Source organism: Abrus precatorius, unplaced genomic scaffold (assembly GCF_003935025.1).
Source record: "Abrus precatorius isolate BTA unplaced genomic scaffold, Abrus_2018 Scaffold7, whole genome shotgun sequence".
NCBI classification, from domain to species: Eukaryota; Viridiplantae; Streptophyta; class Magnoliopsida; order Fabales; family Fabaceae; genus Abrus; species Abrus precatorius.
In genome coordinates, this window is record NW_020874417.1 from 21,464,515 (window position 1) to 21,484,872 (window position 20,358).

Sequence of the window (20,358 nt, forward strand, 5' to 3'; positions counted from 1 at the left end):
AATAATAGGAATCAACAATTTTATAATTGGAATCCTCAGAATTCTGCAATGAAAAGCACTAATACATCTCTTCCATTTTCAAATGCAGGAAATCACCAACAAAAGCAGTACTTTCAAGGAAATTCTTCTACTCAACCTCAAAGGAGTCAACATTCAACTAGACCAATGAGAGAAAGAATGAACGAGATTGAGGAAACAATGTTACAGTTCATGAAAGTCACTCAATCCAGCATCAAGAAACAAGAAGCTTCTATGAAGAAGTTAGAAACTCAAATTGGACAGCTGGCTGAACAATTAACAAGCAGAGATGAAGGAAGATTTCCAAGTAACACAGTGGTGAATCCAAAGGAACAATGTCAAGCTATAGTTACAAGAAGTGGAGCTGTTGTAGCCAATCCAAAACCAGCTGAAAAGAAACTGAATAATGTTGCAGCAGAAAAGCAAGTAGAAAATGCAGCAGAGGAAAGAAATTTAAAAGAAGAATTGCAGCAAGGGAACTTCAAGCTACTAAAGAGAGAACATTCAAAAAAGAATGAAGAAGTTTATAAAAGTCCTGAAAGAAAGACAAAGAAGCAATTATTTGAAGACACTTATAAGCCAATTGATCCAGAAAAATATAAGAGACTGCCTTATCCTCAAAGAGTGCAAAATCCTAAGCAAGAGGAGCAGTTTGAGAGGTTTCTAAATGTGTTCAAAAAGCTGCAAATTAACATTCCATTTGCTGAAGCTTTGGAGCAAATGCCATCTTATGCAAAATTCATGAAGGAACTACTCTCCAAGAAAAGGAAGTTAGAACATGATAAGACGGTACCCTTGACAGAGGAGTGCAGTGCTATTCTTAGAAGAAAACTTCCTCAAAAATTAAAAGACCCAGGATCCTTTAGCATACCTTGTGAAATAGGAAATTGTACTGTGGGAAAAACATTGTGTGATTTGGGGGCAAGCATTAATTTGATGCCATTAGCCATTATGAAGAAATTGGGGATAGAGGAAGTGAAACCAACCAACATTACATTGCAATTAGCTGATAGATCATATACTTATCCATATGGAGTAGTAGAGGATTTGTTGGTTAAAGTTGACAAATTTATTTTTCCTGCAGATTTTGTCATATTGGACATGGAGGTAGATGCAAACATACCATTAATCTTGGGCAGGCCTTTCCTTGCAACTGGACGAGCTCTCATTGATGTGCAAAAAGGAGAGTTAATGCTTAGAGTTTAAGAGGAAAAGGTAATATTTAATGTATTTGAAGCTTTGAAATATCCAATTGATGATAACACATGTATGAGAGTAGATACATTGGATTCTATGATCACTCCTTATTCTTTAAATGGATTTGACAAAATTTCTGTGTTGAGAGAAACCATAGCTGCAGGAAATACTAAATCTCTGCATTTTGAAGATGAAAACGTATTTGAAATGGAGCAGCAATTGGAAACTCTACCTACTTTAATACCTGCAGAAGAATCAATCAAAGAGGAGTTGAAAAATGAAGGAGAAGAAGAGAAAAGTCAGAAGCTGGAATTAAAGCAACTTCCATCTCACTTGAGATATGCATTCTTAGATCATAAACATGAAAATCCAGTTATCATAAGCAATGAACTCAAGGAAGAAGAGGAGAAGTTGCTGAGAATTTGGGAACCCATAAATCAGCAATAGGGTGAAACATCTCAGATTTGAAAGGTATAAATCCATCCTTTTGTAAGCAAAGAATTTTATTTGAAGAAAATTTTAAACCAGTTGTGCAACCTCAAAGAAGATTAAACCCTGTCATGAAGGAAGTGGTAAGGAAGGAAGTCATTAAACTATTAGATGCAGGGATCATATATCCTATTTCAGACAACAATTGGGTAAGTCCTGTGCAAGTGGTACCTAAAAAGGGTGGAATGACTGTAGTACCAAATGAAAAGAATGAGTTGATACCCACAAGGACTGTCACAGGATGGAGGATGTGTATAGATTATAGAAAGCTGAATGATGCAACTAGAAAAGATCATTTTCCTCTACCTTTTGTAGACCAAATGCTAGAAAGGTTAGCTGGACATGCATTTTACTGCTTTTTAGATGGATATTCTGGCTATAACCAAATTGCTGTAGATCCAATTGATCAAGAAAAAACTGCTTTTACTTGTCCCTTTGGAATATTTGCATATAGAAGAATGCCTTTTAGGCTGTGTAATGCTCCAGCTACATTTCAAAGGTGCATGTTAGCTATTTTTTCTGACTTGGTTGAGAAAATAATTGAGGTATTCTGGACGATTTTTCTGTTTTTGGGAATTCATTTGATGATTGTTTATCTAACTTGTCCATTGTTTTGCAGAGATGTCAAGACACCAACTTGGTGTTAAATTGGGAGAAATGTCACTTTATGGTGCAAGAAGGAATAGTGCTTGGCCATAAGATTTCAATTAGAGGGATGGAGGTTGATCGAGCTAAAATAGAAGTGATTAGTAAATTACCTCCACCCGTGAATGTGAAAGGAATTAGAAGTTTCTTAGGCCATGCTGGGTTTTATAGGAGGTTCATTAAAGATTTTTCTAAAATTGCCAAACTTCTGAGTGACTTGCTTGTAAAGGATGCAGCATTTGTATTTGATGAATCTTGTATGCATGCTTTTACTATCTTAAAAGAAAAACTGATTTCTGCTCCAATTCTTGTTAAACCTGACTGGACTATACCATTTGAGCTAATGTGTGATGCAAGTGACAATGCAGTGGGTGCTGTATTAGGACAAAGAAAAGATAAAAGACTACATGTGATTTACTATGCTAGTAGAGTCCTAAACTCTGCACAGATTAATTACACAACCACTGAAAAAGAGTTGCTTGCTATAGTATTTGCTTTTGATAAATTCAGGTCTTATTTAGTAGGGTCCAAGGTTGTGGTATATACTGACCATGCTGCTCTGAAATATTTGTTTTATAAGCAGGATGCTAAATCAAGACTGCTGAGATGGATTCTATTACTTCAAGAATTTGAGTTAGAAATTCGAGATAAGAAAGGAAAAGAGAATGGTGTTGCAGACCATCTATCCAGAATTCCATTGGATACAATGTCATCAGATTACTTGGATATTAATGAAGAATTTCCTGATGAAAAGCTGCTAACTGTGGATGAAGTACCTTGATTTGCTGATATAACGAATTTTAAGGCCACTCAGCACATTCCAAAGAGAATGAATTGGCAGCAAAGAAAGAAATTTCTTCATGACAGCAAGTTCTATATTTGGGAAGATCCTCATCTATTCAAAATTGGAGTAGATGGCATTTTGAGAAGATGTATTTCACAGAAAGAACAAGCTGATATCCTATGGCATTGCCACAATTCAGATTATGGAGGCCATCATGGTGGATCAAGAACAGCTGCCAAAGTATTACAAGCTGGATTTTTCTAGCCTACATTGTTCAGAGATGCAAAAATTTATGTAGAAAACTGTGATAAATGCCAAAGAGTTGTAACATTTCCAGAAGACATGAGATGCCTTTGAACTATATCTTGGAGGTGGAACTGTTTGGTGTATGGGGAATAGACTTTATGGGACCCTTTCCAACTTCTTTTTCTCATGAATACATACTTGTGGCAGTGGATTATGTGTCTAAATGGGTGGAAGCTATACCAACCAGATCAAACAAAGCCAAAGTGGTGATTTCCTTCATAAAGAAAAACATTTTTTCAAGATTTGGAGTGGCAAGAATTCTGATTAGTGATGGAGGATCACACTTCTGCAATAAATACCTTGATAATGTTCTGGATAAGTATGGAGTAAAACACAGAGTAGCAACTCCTTATCATCCTCAAACAAGCGGACAAGTGGAAATTTCAAACAGAGAAATCAAGAAGATCTTAGAGAAAGTAGTCAGTAACTCAAGAAAAGATTGGTCAAGGAAGCTTGATGGTACATTATGGGCATACAGAACTGCATTCAAAACACCAATTGGTATGTCACCATATCAATTAGTGTTTGGGAAGTCATGTCATCTTCCTGTGGAACTTGAACATAGAGCATATTGGGCTACTAAATGGCTGAATTTTGATTCAACCAAGGCTGGAGAAAAGAGAGTGTTACAGCTACATGAACTGGAGGAATTCAGACAAATTGCATATGAAAATGCAAAACTGTATAAAGAAAGGACTAAAAGAATACATGACAGATTCATCTTACAGAGAGAATTCAGACCAGGGCAGTTAGTTCAACTATTCAATTCTAGATTGAAGTTGTTTCCTGGAAAACTCAAGTCTAGATGGTCAGGACCTTTTATGGTAAAAGAAGTATCTCCCTTTGGTGCTGTGTTACTTGAAGATCAAAGAGAAGGGAGAGAGTTTAAAGTCAATGGCCAAAGACTGAAGATTTACAATGGAGGAGAATTCAATAGGAATACTTTTTGCATTAACTTGGTTTCTTAGCAGTGAGGAACATTTAACGTCAAGCTAGTGACGTTAAAAGAGCGCTTTGTGAGAGGCAACTCACATTTCTGAACCATTTTTACTCTATTTGCAATTTACTTAAACTTTTGTTAATTCTTTATTTCAATTTTAGCAATTTTATGATTTTAGATTCTGTTTTATATGTGTTTTAGGAATAATGTGTTGATTCAATGAAGGCTCATGCTGTGGATGCATAAATGAGATGATTGAAATTGAATGCATGAGGCAATTAAGTTTCTAAGGAGCTTTGAATAACAAAAGGAGTCACTATTTTGCAGAAAAGTGATCATGCAGAGCTTCAATTACAGGGTTTCATTCTGAACAATCACTTTTACTGATGAAAGTGATCACGCAGAGGAGCAAGGAACGCACTTTTCTCTGGAACAATCACTTTTGCTGATGAAAGTGAACACGCAGAACCCTTTGGAAGACACCCTTCTCTGGAACAATCACTTTTTCCAGTGAAAGTAACCACGCCTAGGCTTAAATAGAGGTAATGTGATGCACGTAGTTACTTTTTCTAATAATAGTGATCACGCGCATGAGTTATGTGTAGTTTCAAGTTAAAGTTGATGCGCGTTACCACTTTTTCTAGTAATAGTAATCACGCAGAAGGATATTACCTGCGCGTGATCACTTTTTCTGGAAAAAGTGAACACGCGCAACTCATTTCAAATTACTCAATGCAAAGCCCTCTGGAACGTTCACTATTTCTAGCAATAGTGAACACGCACATGCTATTTACCCTCAAAGTGTTCACTTTTGCCAGAAAAAGTGAACACGCACACAACATCATCTCTACAACTTCCATTTTTTCTGAAAAAAGTGGCCACGTGCAGTAAGCGTGTCCATTAAAATGCATAAAAGGAACCACGCACAGCCATTTTCAGAATCTCAAATCTTCATTTCTTCATCTCATTTCTCAAATTCTTAATCTTTCTGAACCTTTTGCTGAACGAAATTTGTTTCTAAGCAATCAATTGAAGTTCATTCTGCACATTTCTCCAAATTCAGGTCAGTATTCTACTTCTCTGATTTAGAAATTAGGGTTCTTCATTTTGCAGAATTTTGGGAAAACACTGAGTAATGGAAAAATAGAAATTTTCTTGTTAATAACTAAGCTGAATATGCAATTACAAGGCAATGTAGAGTAATTCTCACTTCAATTGATAGATTTTTAGATGGAAAAAGACCTACATTGACAGATTGCATAAGTTAACCTTAGGACTTAAAGAGAAAAATAGTTAGGAAGAAATTTCTGCATACATGTAACTCTTGAATTCTAGCATTTTGCATTCAAAATCATGAATATCTGAGTTTAAATGCTTCAAGGAACCATATTCTGCATTGTTATGATATTCTTAAATTCTGCATTATTCATATTCTGCTATTTTGAAATTGAAAATGTCCTGCATTGCATTGCATTCTTGTCTTTCAGTGTATTGAAATATTCTTTTTATGCAGGAAATTTTAAAAAATGGTAAGCACATCTGACAACACTCCAGTTGGCTCTTCTAGAGGTACTCCTAGAACAAAGAGAGGAAGATTAGCAGGAGCTTCTTCATCAAGGCCAAATCCTCAACATGATCCAAGGTTCAGGAGTATAGCTCATGAGAATTATTTCAGAGCTAATATCTTGAGAAGAAAGATTGTCCAAGATAGAGCAATTGAGATAGCTGAAGACCATTATCCAGAATACAAGGAGGAAATTCAGAAAAGAGAATGGGAATCCTTCTGCATGATGGCTGGCATTGGCTGGAGAGACATTACACAAGAATTTTATGCCAATGCCATGAGATTCAAGGGAGATCAGCTGCCTAAATACCATTCAATGGTCAAGGGGACAACAATTGATTTTTCTGCTGCTAACATCAATAGAGTCCTCAACATTAAGGCTCAAAAGCAACCTGGGCAGCAAGACTTTAAAGCATTCAGGGATGCTGAAGACAAGGACTATGTTCAAGTCCTTGAGAGGATTGGGAAACCAGGGACTACTTGGGAGCTTAATCTATCAGAAAAGCCCAAATGCCAAGAACCTTTTGCCCTTTGCAAAAGTGTGGAGCACATTTATTTTAAGTTCATTCATGCCTGTTAGGCATAGCTTCACTCTAGCAGTGAAGAGAGCTGAACTCCTATATGCTATAGTTAACGATTTTTATATAGATATAGGAGAAGTGATTAGTGGATGCATTCTGGACATCCTCAAGAGAAAAAGAGATTCTCTAGCTTTCCCTTCTTTAATAACTGTTCTTTGTGAGGATGTTGGTATTGAAATTGGAGATTATCAAATCAAAATTAGAGCTGCACCTCCAATTACAGTAGCTATGGTGAAGGAGATTTATGCTAATGTCTCTTGCACATCAGCAGCCCCAATTCCCTCCCAGTATAAAAGAGAGAATCCAACCACAATGAAGGAGAAGATAGCCTTCATGGCTGAAAGATAAAACTCCTTAGCTGAGAGGCAGAATGAATTGCACAACAGTTTGAAGGTTGGCATCATGCTTCTGGAAGGTGTTCTCATGAACATTGGTCAAAAGATGGGCATGACCAAAGAAGACTTGTACCACACTCCAGATCAAGCAGATAATGCCTAATGCCTGAGGTCAACTGTCTTCAAAGACCTCCCTATCTACAGAACTCATTTCCCTCCACAGCAGCTGCTGCAGAAGAGGAAGAAGATGATGAAGAAGAGGATGATTTGGAAGATGAGGATGAGGATGAAGATGAAGAGTAGATTAGGAATTTAAATTTCTGTCATTAGTTTAATTTTTGTAAAAAGATTGTAATTAGAATTTCAGACTTTTGAGTGTTGTAATTACATTTTAGTTTTATTTTGGTTATGAACAATTCTGTTTTAAATATCTACTAGCTTTGAATTTTATTGAGTTTTTATCTGATAATTGATGAATAACTTGTGATGTTTTTGTGCAGACCATGCTCTCAAACTCTGAACAATGAGCGCATGGAATGATTGAAATATGCACAGCTACCATGAAAGGGGGGTTTAATTCTGTACCTCTATTTTCATGTGTACAGCTTACATTTGGCATAAAATTTTCACAAGTTAGAAAAATATTAAACTGCATTAGATTTTGTTTTCTTGATAAATAAACCTGATTTTCACCTAATTGAAATTCTGATTGTTGAATTACATAAGTTGTTTTTCTCATTCTTAACATGATTGTCATACTTGTATTTTTAAAAAGAAAATAAAGCAGTCTTGCCATTTTATTCATGCAAATTCTTGAAGTAAATAGTGAACTAAATTGATAAATATTATCCTTTTACTACCTTGGTGAGACTTGAACCTTTTCATTCATTAATGTGTGACTGATCTCAAATTCTGATTCACTCTCTAGAACTTGCTTTGTTTCTTAACTGAATATGCTGTTTTGCACTAATCACATAAAGGATGGAGGCCATTATTCAGATTTACCTAGTGAGCCAAATAGACTGCCTTTAATTCTTGAATGTCCTAGTTAGCCCCTTTGAGCTGATAGCCTTTCTTTGATTAACCTCAATACAAGCTTTTCTAGAAAAACCATTTTACCTATTCAAATAGAAAAGAGGCAAATTGAGTTAAATCAAAGATAAGTTTTAAAATTAAGTTTGGGGTAACATCATGTTTCTAGAGCATTACTTGAGGACAAGCAATGTTCTAAGTTTGGGGTAGAAAGGATTGAGAAAAGGATTGAAATGAATTAAGAAAGTTAGAAAAAGTCATGCAGAGAAAATATGAAAAAGAAGTAAAAAGCTACAAGTAAAAATAGAAAAATGAAAAAGAAATAAAAAGAAATCAGCAAATAAAAAAGGAAAAGGAAATTGGTAGATAATTCTGCAAAAATTTAAACAGTGACTGAAAGTTGATTAAGAAAAGAAACAGTTGATGCAGCCCTTACTAAGTTTAAAAGCTTATCTACTCAATTTGCATCTTTTTCTGTTTGAAATTAGCTGCATTTATATCCTGAATTCATTGAAATCATACCTGTCCTTGAGCCTTAATATTACCTAAAAAGTCCTCTTGATATGTGATTAATTGTAAATTTGCAAAGGAGGTAGAGAATATAGGCAAGCTTATGGCAGAGTTTGATTAATTTGGTGATGTTGAGAGCAAACACAAGCTTAAACACTAATTGAGTTAGAGAAACACTTTCTGAGAGCTGTGATAATGTTTCTCAACTTTGTTTGCATGTAGCTTTAATGATTTGCCTGATTGAAATGAATGAGATTGTGCAGCAAAAAGAGAAGTCAAGTGTGACTATCATGATGAAGAATTAGTGAATGACTTAGTGAGAAAACAATTAGAATGCATTGAAGTAAAATGGATTTTTAATCTGAATTTTTCTGAAAAATGTAAAAAGTTTTTGGATTCCAAATAATAAGAATTTACACCCTTGATATGTTCTAATTTGCTTGAGGACAAGCAAAAATTCAAGTTTGGGGTAGTGATGAATCCATATTTTACTAGTATTTTACAATAGTTTCTAGTGCAATTAATAAAGAAAACATGCTAGAAATAGTAGAAAACCCTTAAAAAAATAATAAAATGTTGCATGTCACTTTTAAACATAGTTATTTTAAAATTCATTGATTTTCTATGTAAAAAATGACATTTCAAGTATGCTTTTGTACGGAATTCTGAGCTAAGTTCATGAGGATTGGATGATCAAAGGAAAAATAGAAGAAAAGTAGCAAAAAATGGAGGAAAGAAGTTGATAATTGAAGAACAGCCTCTGAGTGATCACTTTCGCTGGTGAAAGTGATCACTCCAGAACCATAAAATGGAGAAGAGCTTCTGCTAATCACTTTTGCTAGCAAAAGTGATCGTTTCAGAGAGGTTGCAATGAGAAGAGCTTCTGTGTAATCACTTTTTCTGGAAAAAGTGAGCATTCCAGAGAGTCCTCCAAGAAGAGTAGCTGCGCGTGTTCACTATTACCAGCAAAAGTGAACACGCGCAAGAAAGCAGCTTCTGCGTGTTCACTATTTCCAGCAGAAGTGAACACGCGCGTGACATTAGCAAAGGAAGCTTCTGCGTGGCTACTATTTTCAACAAAAGTGAACACTTTGAAGTGCGCGTGGCTACTATCACCAGCAAAAGTGAACACGCGCAAGTGGAAATGAAGAATTAGCCTCTGTGTGATTACTATTGCTGGAAAGAGTGTTCATGCCAGCAGAGCGGGAATTCTATAAAAGGCAGTTAGCTCAGGAATTTTGGGAGTTTTTGTTCATTTTTCATTTTCCATTTGTTTTTGTTGTTGAGAGAGTCAAAGAGGGAGATTGAGGATGAACACCAAGCTTCATTTCTTGAGGGATCAGATTGGAGATTGGCTTGAAGATGTTTCTTCTTTGTTCATTCTCTTCTCCTCTTCTCTTATCTTCTCTTTTTGTAATGTTTGCTTAAACTCTTTGTGGTTAGGAACTGTGAATCTGAAATGGAAATGTTGAATTGATTTTGGATCTGAACTTTGAGTTTTGGATTGGATTGAGTGATTGATTCTGCTGTTAAAGTAGTGATTGAATGGAAATTTGATCAACTAATCATAGAGGAACTCTTATCAATGGGAATTGAATTTGTTTCTCAGATCTGAATTAATTGTCAAGGTTATTGGTTTCTTAGGGATAAGATATCTTAATCTTGCAATCTTTTGGTTTCTTAAACTTAATGCAGCATTTGATTGGATTAGATCTAAGGGATTAGAATTATTTGATTAGATGGTAGATTCATTGAGGCAAGGGATTGTCCTTTGATTAATACAACGTGAAACTGATTGTCATTCCATCTAAATGCTTGAAAGTTCAGAACTTTATTGATTCAATGTTAAAGTTTTGGTGAAACAATTTCCTAACTACTCTTTCTACATCTGTTTACTATATACTTTTGTACTAACTGTTCTGTTTTACTTTCTAATTTCGTTTTTGATACATTCATACCAATTCCATCTGAAATTTGTAAAGCTCAACTAATTGTGATCTTGTGAAGTGGTAATTGAGAACTTTATTCCCTGAGGACGATACTTGGAACTCAATTTGATTCTAAGATTTTTTATAACTTGCTACAACAACACTAGTACACTTGCTAGTCAGTTTACCTTCATTGCAACAACAATTGTAAAGAGTGTGACATCCCACATTGTGGACAATGTGTATTTTAAGTGTGGGGGGAGGGAGTAGTCCTTAGCATATTTTTCATTGGATTCCCTTGCTTTTAGAGACTTCATTCTTGTGAGCAACTTTTCATTTGTCATTCTTAGTTGGAAGTTTCATAACTTCATAGTTGTGTTTCTTGCATTTTGAGTTTAGCTAGTTTTTCATGATGATTAGGTTGTGGATCATTAATTGGTAGAATGCATGCCTTAGTGAGATTTGAGCTTATCTTCTTTCTTGTGTGATTCACTCATGTTTGTAGGTATTTTTGAGCTTGAATTGACTCTTTTTGATGTCATCTATTCACATGCACTTTTGATATGATTTAGGCCTTCTTTTGATTTTAGCCACTTGGCCAAATTGACTTACCTTGCATGTATTCCATTGGTTATCCCCTTTGAGCCTTATTGACCTTTTTCTTGATGATTTTGTAGCTCATTACAAGCCATGTAACTTGAAAAACCATGATGTGCCCAACCTTTGGGAATAGATGAGCTTTGGAATTGTTTTGGGAATTGGTTAAAAACAAGTGTGGGGGTGTTTTGTACATATTGCTTTGAGCATATTTTGATGCATTGTAGGTTGACTAGAAAAGTGGATTGTATAAAAACAGTGCAGTACTTACAAAGTAAAAAAAAAAAAATTAAAAAAAAAAGAAAAAAAAAGTACTATTCTATTTCTAGCTTTTGTACATGTGTTCTTGATTGTTGTGATGTGTTGCTGTTTTGCTTTTACTTGTTTTTAATCCATTCCCCATTGCTCTTCGTTTCTCTTTGGTTTTTAGCTTTGTTTACTTTCTTTTATCTTACCTTTACCTTAGCCACATTACAAGCTTAATTAAAGTCCTATTGATCTTTGGTGCATGTGTTTTAAATGGTAGAAATTAGAGGCTCTTCAAGCTTATGGAATTACTTACTTTCATGATGTGCTTTGAGTGAAATTTCTTGCCTAGACACTTGAGAGATTAAGTGATACACATCTATGTGAGAATTCTATCAATTGTGATCCATAATTTGATTTGATTGAAACTCTTCTTTACTTTTAATGTTGGAGCATATTCTTGATTGTTTTGATTCTTCCATACTTTGATTGCTTGCTGATTTTTGTTGCTCACATTACTTACACTTTGGGAACCATTGAAAAATTTTGCTTTGTGTTCATTTCTTTTCTTTTCTTTTGCTTGGGATTGCAAAAGCTTAAGTGTGGGGGTATTTGATAGCTCATATTTTGTTCCCACAGTTTTAGTCTTATTGCATCCTTTGCATGTCTTTTCATTCCCTTATTTCTTCCATTTAATATATTTTTCCATTTATCTTGATAATTAGGAATTTTCGTAAATACTATACTTTTGTTCATATTTTCTATTCTGACCTTTGGTTACTAATTTGACCATAACGTTTTCTGTAGATATCCTTTTTGGCTGATTCTTTTTGCATTGGATTCCTTACTTCCGGGGCTTTAATTTGGATATTTGGATCGTGCTGTTTGGAGTCCGGAGATATTTTCTACGAATTTTAGAAGTTTAGACTTTTAGTTGACTATTGTATAGTTTTTATTTTGCTTTTGTTTTGCAGTTCTTTTGTATTTAATTTCGGCCCAACTTTGGCCCACTCGATTTTTGCTCTTTTAGGATTAGTATTTATAGAGATCAGACGCTGATTGGGAAGGACTTTTGATTCATTTTTTTGTTTTTCAGTTTGCAATACCTTTCCCGCTTCTAATAGAATCTCTCATTTTTTTTACCATTCTTCTTCTTTTCTTGCATTTTTCCATTTTGAATTTGTATGCCTTTGCAATTACAATTGAAAGACATTTAAGATTCTACAAAGTCAAGATGATTTCTCCTATGTTCTCCATTCAATTTCATTGCCAAAGTCCAGATCACATTTGTTCAAGACGTTTTTGATGCTCCGAGTTTGTTTTCCGATCTCACATTTTTACGATTGTATAGAAGCATTGTTCGATTGAATTGTGCATTGTTCTTAATCGTATAACAATCAATTGATTAATTGTTTGTTGTGCAGAAGAGATTTAAACAAATTCGATTTTCATTCAATCTTAGTTTTGGATTTTTGTGCTCTGGATTTCGATTTTAACTTTCGGTTCCAATTCTGTGCAATTTCATTTTCTGCATTTCAATTCTCTGCGATTTCATTCTTTGCGATTTCATTCTCTGTAATTTCGTTTTCTGCATTTTAATTTGCAATTCAGTTTCTGCAATTAAACCCCCAAACATACAACCTTTCATGCATAATTGAGATTAGAGCAATGTGCAATTGCATCCTTGTGAGATATGACCTAGGTTGCTCCCTGAACTGCATGTTTTTGTGAGGAATTTAGTAGTTTTTGATACCACTGCGACATGGCTATCACTTCTCTGATGCAGAGTGAAAAATTGAGAGGTGATAACCTTGGCTCCTTGTGAATTAACTTGATTAATTGATGGTTTAGAAGAATTTAAGATTGGATAAATAATTCTTTTATGGAGAGAAAAATCGAGAGGAAGGAACCATGAGGGCAAGGGTTGAATTGAGTGATTAATGGTTTAGAAGGTGCTAGAGATTGATGAAAATAAATGAAATGGTTAGGATGAATTTGAATGGTGAGATTGCATGAATTGAGGAATGGGATTGTACTAAATTACAAGAGAGATAAGATTTGAAATATGAAAGAAAAAGAGTAAATTGAGAAAAAGGAAATGAATCAGGAAGGCTTGAATGAATTGCCTAAGTTAAGGTCCAAAATATTATATGCTGCACTAAAATTTTCCATGAGTATGAATCTATAAAACCATGAGATTATGAAATTATGATGAAAGATCCATGCTATGCTTGAGTTCCTGAAATTATACTATCTTGAAATTATTATGAACTTATTGAGAATTATTGTGAAACTCATGGAATCTATCTATCCATGCTACGACATGTGACTCATGGAGATTATCTATCCATGTTGCTAAGTCTATGGTGACTTCTAGCTATATGCTATATGCTATGATTCTAAGCCCATAATGGCTTCTATTATTATTGTGCAATAGCCTCCAAGCGGCTAAACAAAATGAATTGAGAAAACTATCACAAGAAAATTGAGAATGCCACTTCATGCATCATATTATCTTGTGAAATGACTTGATGGCATAACAGAGGCACATCTGTAGGTATTAGAAGTTTGGTCCAAAGTAGACCTTCTGGGGGTGGCGAAAGGGGGAACATCCGACCTAAGTGGCATATGGCAGTTGAGCTCCCTGTAGCCGAGTCGTGACCCACTTGCAAGACCTTAGCCAAACCTGACGTGAACTCCATAATACTAGGGTCATTGAGGTCCATTCCTGAACATGCTGAATGGCACTACACATCGACTGATGTGCTATTATTCTATTTCTATCTATCGTATCACTGTACAAAGTAGGGAATGGAGTCCTTCAATCGCCATACGACTTGAATCTATCTATATATCTATCTCTATGCTAAAGCTGGGCAAGTCGCCAATCATATAGGAATGGGATCCCCATGCATCATTTGCATGCTATTGACATATGAGTGACTATATGCGTGAGATCGAATCCTGCATTCATGCATCATGTGCATTGTTATTAGGGATGATTGAGTACTGGTGAAATTGGCAATGATTATGAATATGTTTATCACCCTACTATATTATTGAATGTTCAATGATGCTAAATGTTGATTGCTGGACTGAATTGTGACTGTGACGCCGCCTTCCTCGGGGTATGGCTCTTGATTGATGTTTGTGTTTGGAGAACTCACCCCTTTTGTTTGTCTTGCATTGTGTCATTCTTCTTTTATTTATATAGATAGACATGAACAAGGTGAAGGTGTAGATCCTTCCTTCTGAGGAGGATATGTGGGTGTTCAACTTCGCGGCTCAGCAAAGTATCTTTCGCGGATTCGCTTGAGTGATTCATGGATTGGAGAGTGGAGGTTCGTGGATCACCTACTTCATAGCTGACACCCCTATTGAGATTGTCTTTTCTGTTCCTCCTGGTGACACTCAGTTACCTTACCCTGCTTTGTCTGCTTCCCCGACTCGCATGTCGATTGACCCCGTACTCCTATTGCTAGGCTAGCTCCCGCATCTGTGCCATTTCCTTTTATAATCCCTACTTCTCCACCTATGCCAATGGAGAGGGATGTCCATGTGGTGGAATCCTTCATTAGGTACACTACCATGCCCTATTATATGCACCCTGCGTACCCATCTACTTTGTTTCCACCCGCTGCTACTCACTCACCTCCTCGCACAGCTGAATTGATGAAGGAGAATGGTGGAGATCATGGCGCGGCTGCTACTTCCAGTTCTACTTCCCCTACATCTTTTGAGGAGTCTGATCCCATCGAGGATGACTCTCCTTATGATTGATGACTGTTTGTTTATTTATGTGTTAGGAGAACTGCTCTTAGGAAGTCTGGTCTATCTATATTATGTTTGTATGTGGATAATGTTTATCTTTCTCAGCTTTAATTAAGTACTTGACAATTTTTGCAAATTAATGCTTGATATATTAAGGTATTTCCATAGTATGAGTTGCATATATTCTTACTATCTTGTGCTGTTGAGAAATACATGAGGAATGCTAGTTCCTAAAGAATGAAGAGATGAGAAAGTTATATGCATGTTAACTCTCTTTCAGAGAAAGAAAATTATACTTGTAATTGTATGAAGAAAGAAATTTTTTTTTTTACCAGATTTTGGTGTTTTTTGAACTGTTATATTAAGAAGGTTGATATTAGAGTTTAGTGATTTAGGACGCTACACTTTTCAACAACCATTTTTAGAACTTTATTAATATTTTTAGCAGAGAAATCAACTATTGTTCCCCTAACAGCAGTGTGATCATATGGCAGGTGGTCTCCCTTGGTCCTTAGAGCATTGGCATAAAACTCTTGAGTGATTTCTTTAGACCCTTTTCCAACTGCAGTGGTGAAGATCTCCCAGCCTCTCTTTTGAATTTGTTCACAAAATTTAGGGTGCTCTTTTTCTTGCAACTCAAAATTTTGATCATGCACAATCTTTCTCCTTAAGAAGTTGGCTTTGAAATGATTTTCATGTGCAATGCTCCTAAATCTTAAGTCATGATGAGGTATAGTCCTTGAAGAAGGACCAGCTGCAAATCTGCCCCTCTTTGATCTTGGAGTTCCTCTAGGTGTACTTGTCATGTTTCAGCTGAAATCACAAGTGAATATAAAAAGAAATAAGTTTTAGAACTTGATAAAATTGCAAAAAGTATTGCAGTAATTTCAACACTTTTTCTAGTTCAAAACACAGAGGATATGTTGTTCAGAGACTGTGTGCAATTTTAACAACTCATCAACAAATACAACTCATCAAATTTAGCAATGTGTAGGTGCAAAATGAGTGTTCATGCTCAACTCTTATTTTTCATGTGCAGTGTACTAATATGCAAATTAGTATGATCAACATGTGCAGAATCAAAATTCAATGGTAAAAATATGAAATTCAGAGCCAATCAGTGTAGTGCAGCAAATTAATAATCTAGAATGATATACTCAAACAATTTCAACACCAAAAATCACATTAGTACTCATGGAATTCATTCTAAAAATCCTTTCTACATACTTGATTGATAAAAACTTATTTCAGAATAATGCAGAACATATTTCAAGCAATTTCCATCATCAAAATGCATGAATTTCACAGTAATATTCTCAGAAATCAAGTCCTCTATAAAAGCACAAAATACAGCAACATGTTCATGCGAAAAGCCCTAATGCAATGTTAAATCTAAGTTAAAAATGACAATTTCAGCATGGAATCAACCTTATCAACCTTCAATTATATATTCAAAACAACAATTTCAAAGAAATTACCCCCAATTTCTAGTTCCCAATTTTTTCCTAAATTATGTCTTTAAGAACCCTAATCAGAAAATTCAAAATTGGAAGAAGAATTACCTGGAATTAGAGTACAGAAATAATGTAATCCTACTCGCAGATGATGGTGTAACAAATGATCAAGAAGGACGTTATAAAAAACGAGCAAGAAAATCAAGATTGAAAACTAGGGTTTTGGAATTTTAGGCTTTGAAATACTGCGTTGTTACACTAAGGGGTTTATATAGCTATGCAGAGTGAGTAAACACTTTAATTAGGAAAAGTAAGCACTTTGAAAAATTTTAATGAAATATAAAGTGTGCATACTTACTCTAAGTAATCAAAGTTACCACTTAAATTGAGGTCTGCCACTAGAGTTGATACTTAAAAGGTCTAACATGTGCACGTAATCACTTTCACTAACAAGAGTAGCAACGTAGAAGCTAAGTTCAAACACGTGTATTTACTTTAAGTGACCAGAGTGTCCATGCGTAGTTGTGCGTGATCACTTTAAGTAGCTAGAGTAGCCATACAGAAGTTATTTCTTCAGAATTCTTCAAGTACCTTTGCGCATGTTCACTTCAAGTAATAAGAGTAGCAACACAAAAGATATAAATGTGCGCGTTAACACTCTATGTAATAAAAGTGTCCACGCGCAAGCTTCACTCCAGAAATTCTCATAAACACTTTGCACGTGTTCACTTTAAGCAACTAGAGTGCTAACACGCAGTTGCACGTGTCAACTTTAAGTACCAAGAGTGGTAACACCCAGTGTAATTCAGTTGCGCGTTAACACTTTAGGTACTAAGAGTGTTAACGTGCAAAACTTGGATTTAGAATTCAAGAGTAATGGCCTCTGCGTAGACACTTTATGTACTTAAAGTGTCATCTTGAATGATCAAACTCAGAATATAGCAAGAAGGCACTGGGAGAGGGGACGAAATTGTTGCGTTCTAGCTGTAGCGAGAATTCCCTTGTTGTAGTGAGAGGGCGATAGTGAAGAGTGCATTTCTGGGTGCAGTCTCACTGTAGCGAGATTCTGCAGAAACCAGAGTGCAGTTTCCTCTGAGATTTTTGCTGTAGCGAGACAGAGTGTCGCTACAGCGATCTCGCTGGAGAAAGAATGTTGCGATCAAAAGGGGATTTAAAGGGTTAGGGTTCAAGGAAATGGGTTATTTTACATTTCCCTTCCTTTCTTCTACAATTCTCTCAATCCCAAACCCTATTTCACCGATTAAATTGCCTCCAAAGCCGTTTGGAAGTAAAATTGAAAGTTGAAAGCAAGTTTGTGGCATTTAGAGGACGAAATTTGTGTGGGGAGAGCCTCCTTAGTTGAGTTCGTGTGTGGGTCTTCAATTTGAAGTAAGGGGAACTCTACCTTATCTCGTTTTGTTTGGAAATCCATTTATTTGCTATGTGTTGTAATGCGGTTAAGATTGGATATGGAAATATATGTGTTTCGATGAATTTCTCAATGTAGACATGGCATGTTAGACGTCAGTTGGTATTATGTGTACTGAAATGATTGAATAACTTGATGAATGAGGATTATGTAGAAATTGTTGTGTGTATGGAATTACTGTCCGTTAAATGCAACACAAATGAGTGTGGGCACTTGTGCCATGTGATTTGAATGAATGTGGGCATTCGTGCCGTGTATGAATATGAATATTGTGTGTGACTAAGAATATAACTAAATTATGTATGAAGGGCATATCAAATGTAGTTGTAAATATGCTATGAATGGTTCAACGATACATTGGAGGTGTGGAAGATAGGGATAGTAAAAATACCTTAGAAAAGAAAGAGTGTAACACCTAAATTTTTACTTTCCAAAATAACAATAGATTTTGCAAAATAGGGAGAATAAACTTTTTCATTTAAATAAAATCCTCATTAAATGTTTCAAATTATGGAATGGTTACAAGTTCATATCAAATAACTACTCCAAGACCTATTCAAATACAACAGTTTCAAATAATATTCTAAGTCCTATAGCAGTTCCATCCCCCCCTTTTCACTGAGACCGGTGCTGATCGTCTTGATTACTTGAAAAATGAATGTAAGGGTGAGTACTCTATACTACTCGTTATACAAATAAACATAGAGTCTCACCTTGCACCTATTTTACATTATTTCTAACACATATCATAAAAATACATTCACAGGCAGCAATACTACTCCATTCAATTTAATTCAAACACCGATGCACTCATGGTATCAAACAATTTATACACACAAAATTAACAAACAATAATCCTATGCACTCAATGCATGCCAGCCACATTGACGGTGGTACTGTGATTACAGATTTTCACTATAGACGGTCGCTGGTTAACCCTGCTTCACGGATACCACATGGGCAGTCACGGGTACTTAGCAAAGGAAGTGGTCAGAGGTCTAGTCAGGAAGAGTGTGTGTGACCCGTGGTGTACTTGCTCCCACTATCGGTATCACCACCACTCCCTCTTCCCCAAGGTATTTCTATCGTCCTCATCTTCCACACTCCTAGTGTATCGCTGAACCATTCATAGTACGTTACACTAGTGTTAATCATGCCCCATTCACACACATTGTAATATTCATTCTCAGTATACGACATAAAGCCCACAGTCATGCATAATACACGACACTAGGCCCTCATTCGTTTTACAGTACACGGCACAAAGCCTATATTCATTCATATTACACGGCCATTGGGCCCACACTTATTCATAATATTCATTCAAATATACGGCACAAGTGCCCACATGCATTTACAACATAATTCTTTTCAACCACACACACATTCACCATTGTATAAGGCTCTCGGCCTACACTTATTCACATTATACGGCACACACACTGCCCTTATTTACTCACACAATACTTTCAACATAGTTCACATTTACATTCCTCATTCATCAAGTATTAGCATACTCACACTACATAATCACCCATCATGGGTTTCCACATGCTATTGCACCTCACAACACATAACAATTCCATCAAATACATATTTCCTACACTCTATCTCACTCACATTGCAATATTAATCAAAATACACAACAATCAAACCCAAAGAGATTGGGTAAAGTCCCCCTTACCTTGGATTGAAGACCTATACTCGAATTCAACCATGGAAGTGCTTCTCACACGGATTTCATTCTAAATACACGGAAGAATTCCATGAGAACCCAGGGAAATTGCGAAAACAGAGAAGGGGGATGAAAAATGAAAACCCTAACCATTAAAACTCACCTTCAAGCGTTCCCAACACGAATCTAACCTTCAATCAAGCTCTCAAACAGCTTTAGAGGCAATTTAATCGGTGAGATAGGGTTTTAGGTCGAGAGAATCGAAGAAATTTTGAAGGGAAGGTGAGAAATAACCTTTCTCAAACCCTAACCCCCTTTAAATCCTCTCTGGTCATGACACTGTTGCTACAGCAAGATACCTCGCTGCAGCGACTCCTTCCCTCGCTACAGCAAAAAACTTAGACAAAATTGCACTCTGGTTTCTGCAGAATCTCGCTACAGCGAGACTACACCCAAAAATGCAGCCCAAACTGTGGCTTTGTCGCTACAACGAGAGACCTCTCACTACAGCGACAAAGCGACAATTTCATCCTTCTATCCCAGTGCCCTCTCGCTACAACGAGAATGCCTTGCAGCAGCATCCATACTTAGCCTATTTTTAGCCCAATCAATTCAATCCAAATATATATATATATATATATATATATATATATATATATATAGGTTATTTTCAACTTTCCTAGATTTGTCCTGAGAAATATTCTCAATTTGAGGAGCAGGTCTAGGGACACAAGGTGATGCCTAAAATATAAACAATGGTGTCTTCAGGCATATTTTGATTAGTAAAATAGCCCATAGCAACAACCGACATGTTTTGGAGTTTGGCAATGATATTATATTCAGACAATCCATCAATA